Source organism: Bison bison, unplaced genomic scaffold, assembly GCF_000754665.1.
Source record: "Bison bison bison isolate TAMUID 2011002044 unplaced genomic scaffold, Bison_UMD1.0 scf7180017864270, whole genome shotgun sequence".
NCBI classification, from domain to species: domain Eukaryota; kingdom Metazoa; phylum Chordata; class Mammalia; order Artiodactyla; family Bovidae; genus Bison; species Bison bison.
In genome coordinates, this window is record NW_011494842.1 from 9,838,705 (window position 1) to 9,843,059 (window position 4,355).

Sequence of the window (4,355 nt, forward strand, 5' to 3'; positions counted from 1 at the left end):
CTTGATAGCTCTTTTTTTTTTTTTTTTTACAGCACTTAAAAGGTTCGATTGTCTGGAGGTATCAGTTTATCCATTCACCTACTGAAGGACATCTTGGTTACTTTTAAGTGTTGACAATTACAGATATAGCTGCTATCAGTATCCGCGTGCAGGTTTTTGTGGACATCAGTTTTCAGCTTCTTTGGGTAAATGTCAGGGAGTCACGCAGTTTTACTCTGCATCTTTTGAATTTTGTGTGCATCTGAAGATGGAAAATGATTTAAATGAAGTATCGTGTGTGTGTGTGCGCGCTCACATGTGCTCATTAATGTCTGACTGTTTGTGATGCTGTGGACTGTGGTCCACCAGGCGGCTCTCTTCATAGGATTTTCCTGAATAATCCTGAATACTGGAGTAGGTTGCCATTTTCTCCTCTAGGAGATCTTCCCAACCCAGGGATTGAACCTTTGTCTCTTTGTCTCTTGCGTTTCCAACATTGGCAAGCAAATTCTTTACCACTGCACCACTTCGGAAGCCCGTTTACTGTCAGTATGTTTATCTATCTGTTTGCCCCATTTTCCTGAATACATTTAAGGTATCCAGAAAATACAAAATTTGCCCTTTGATGTGATAGATGGATCACAGGGAGATAATTTTTTTTTTTTTTTTAATGAAACCATGGTCTTTGTTTACATTGTTTTGAGTCAATGGCTTTTTAGAGTTAGATCCAGTTAACAATATAGGACATAATGCTTTTTTTGGTATAATCCTTTTCTCCTCCGCATTCACTACTCTCATTTCGCCCGTCCCCCCCCACCCCCTCAAAAAAAAAGGCAGACCCAATTTTTTGTCTGGTGAAAAGTTTTGACTAAAAATCTCTTTCATAGTCCTTAATTGGGTATTAAAGTTAACATTAGCTTTCATAAATTAACCAGAAACTAGAAAAATCAGAGGGCTAAGAATTCTTTGAATATATAGAGTTCTTTAAAAAAAAAAAACCCTGTGTATTAAATATTTATGGAGGGATGGAGGGCAGAGTATGAAGGGGGTGAGAGCTAATATTATTTGAATTTATTAGGTCATGAGGAGGTCGTGTCTCTGCAAACTGATGCAACGTTTTGAGCTACCACAATAATTAATGATCAAGATTGAAGTTAAACGTTCTTTTTCTTTTTGAAGAAAGGTTAAGTTCAGTATCTCAACAAACCCACATGTAGGAAGTTGGCCAGTCACAACTCAAAACTTTTATTAATATAATTTTAATGAGACACTTAAATTGTTCAGATTCACCCTTGTTGTGGGACATTGTGCCAGAGTGGTTTGCAAAAGAAAGCCTTCATTCCACCTGGGTGGATGACTGATATCATTCTGTTCTGCTAGGGGGTTTGATAAACAGGCTGATCCTGCTTTGGGCTGGGTCCCTAGGTAACAAAATTATGTTGTTGAATGAGATAATAAGGAAGAAATTTTCTGTGTGTTTAATGCAGAAGGGAAGTTAAAGAGCTTCATTTGAAGTTTTTAATAATCAGAATCTAAGACTGTATTCTAGAATTGTGTGTCCAGGATGGTAGCCACTAGCTACATATAGCTATTAAAATTCATACTAATTAAAATTAAATAAAAATTCAATTTTCAGTTATACTAGCTGTATTTTAAGTAATATTTTTCAATAACTGGTGGTTACCCCATTGGGGAACACAAATACGGAACACTTTATCCTCCTGAAAAGTTCTGTTGGATAATGTTCTTCTAGAATGTTGGCGTGAGAGGCAGCCAGGATTTTCAAGCCTGTTGTCTTTTGTTCTAGTTTTATTAAGATAAAACTAGAACTTTATTAAGATAAAGTTGACTTTCAAGTGTATTTACTTGTGAGTTCTTTAGATCCGTGTTTTCTCTCATATTCTAAGAATGTGAGGCTTGCTTAATTTAGCTCTTTTTCTTTTTCCAGCTCTAACATTTTTTATTTCTAAAGGGAGAAGCACTGCTATTGTTAATTCAGATTAACAAAGGAAGTGCTCCTTTGATCATTTTTGGGAATTAAAATTTCAGTATAAGTTAGTCTATAATTTGAACTTTTTTTTCATGTTAGCTTTTGGGTCAGTCATCTTTGCCCCTTTCTTACCTTTATTAAACTGGCAACCTCAGAGGCCTATGCAGGGAGATGTTGGACTAATAGAGAATCTTTTTTTTTTCTCTTTAATGAGAATTTTTGAAGGTATGCACTTTGGACTGTGACTTTTGTAGATTCACAAATGTGAATCTCATATGATAGCTTTTGATATGTGATCAGAGATAAATGCATTCGATTTTCTGATAAATTCAAGTCTCTATATTCAGAGGAAGGTGGAATGTGTATTGGATTATCCAGCAGCATTGGGCAAACCCACGCAGTGGACTGAGGAAATGGCACAAGATGAATGAAAATGTCATGTCATCCCTTGAGGCCCGGGGCAGAGCTGGACATCTGAAATTATGGCTGCAGCTGTTCACCAGAGGAAGGGAGAATGCAGTAGGAAGAAGATGTAGTACTAGCTAACTGCATCTGTTCATTCTACTGTACCAAGTGTCCTGTATCAGAAGACAGGTGCAGTTTTTTACTAGAGCAGAAGAATGTTCTGGGAAAGATCATGGACCGCAACTGTGACCAGTCTGGTGTGGGGAGAAGGGAAGCAGGGGCAGACCACGCCGCAGAACCTCGGCAGTGGACAGGCTCTGTGTAGCCTCACTGCTGCCTCATTGAAGTCCTGGTAAAGAGTGAGGTTGGTGATGGTGTACTTGGGACTTTTTGGGGAATACCTTTTCTAATTTCTTGCTGCTTAAGTGGAGTGATGTGAAGTAACAGTTATTCATGTCTTATCTGTCTCCTGGACTCAGACACACCGGTAAGTTGAAGTGCATTTATATAAATAATCACACTCTTTTAGCCACACTTCTGGAAGAAGTATTTTAACCATTCAAAAGTATCGCATATACTCTTCCTGCAGTCAAGTTCTTGGGCCAGACGTGGTTTTCTTACATGTTTGTGCTGGTAACATTCCTGAACACAGTGTGGGAAGGTTCCTCTAGATTAATGGATACCTAACGGGAAGAATGGGGCAGGACTTCGGAGACTATGAATTGGGTGGGGGCTTTGCATATCAGTTAAATGGCACCCCACTCCAGTACTCTCGCCGGGAAAATCCCATGGACAGAGGAGCCTGGTAGGCTACAGTCCATGGGGTTGCAAAGAGTCAGACACGACTGAGCGACTTCACTTTCACTTTCCATACTTTGACAGTCTCTGCCTATTTCAGGTTATTGTTTTTCAATTTCAACCCTTTTTGGAATATCTTATATAGATAGATGTGCTGGCAAAGTTCTCCTGAATTTTTTTCAGCATAATGAATGAGGCAAAATAGATGGAATAATATAATCATTCTTAACTGTGCAGGTGTGTATTAACCTGCAAGAAATAATAAACTGGAGGTGGGAAAAAGTGTGGTGTATTTCACTGTATGTTTTTAGATTTAAGATTTTTTTGGTGTCTGTCCTAGCAATGGATGGACTGTATTCCTTTTCTTCAGATGTCATTGAAATCCAGAAAACCAGGTTTTTCAAGTCATTATGTTTGCATATAAAACTTTGCATGTTATACATTTTTATCTATTTTGCCTTTCCCTTTTAGTATAACACAAAACTGCTACTCACCTCTAAAAATACAGGTGTTTTTTTGCATGTTGATCCACACAAATCCTTGCTTAGAGGACCTTTTGGTTTATTCCTTTGTTGATTGGGGGGACATAGTCATGTACTCTCTGAGGCCTATATTCCCTGGATCTGTATAGATCACTGTTAATTAGCTTTACCTGTTGTCCATGTCGCTCCTTCTCCCACCCCGCAGTACTGTAGCACTTTCAAGATGTGTTTAAACTGTGCATTTTATTTGTAAAGCTAATCTTTGTTTTTGCCAGATGTGGGACAGGATCTAATGGAACAGTTGCTGTAACTTAAAGTGATAAAGATACAGTCTTATAAAAGTGTGGAGTGTTACATGGTGTACTCTAAGAGTCTCTTTGGGGGTTTGCAATCTGAATAATATCAGTATGTATTAATTTAGAAAATGATAGCCACAGAAAATTTTTTCTGTGGAAGTGTGTCCTTAAAGGCTGTATTTTTTTTCCTCTTTGGTTTTAAACTGTCTGGTGACTAGATATTTATGATTCCATAGTTGAATGGTCCCTAGGTTTACCCGAATAGTTTTCATTGTAGATAAATTACTTACATTGTATGTGTATTTGGTTGGAGTTAGGGACAGGAAGAATGGATTGTTCTGGTTTTGTGTTTAACTTTGGGATGCAGAAAACTCACTGGACAGATCTGTATCAGACACTGATTTG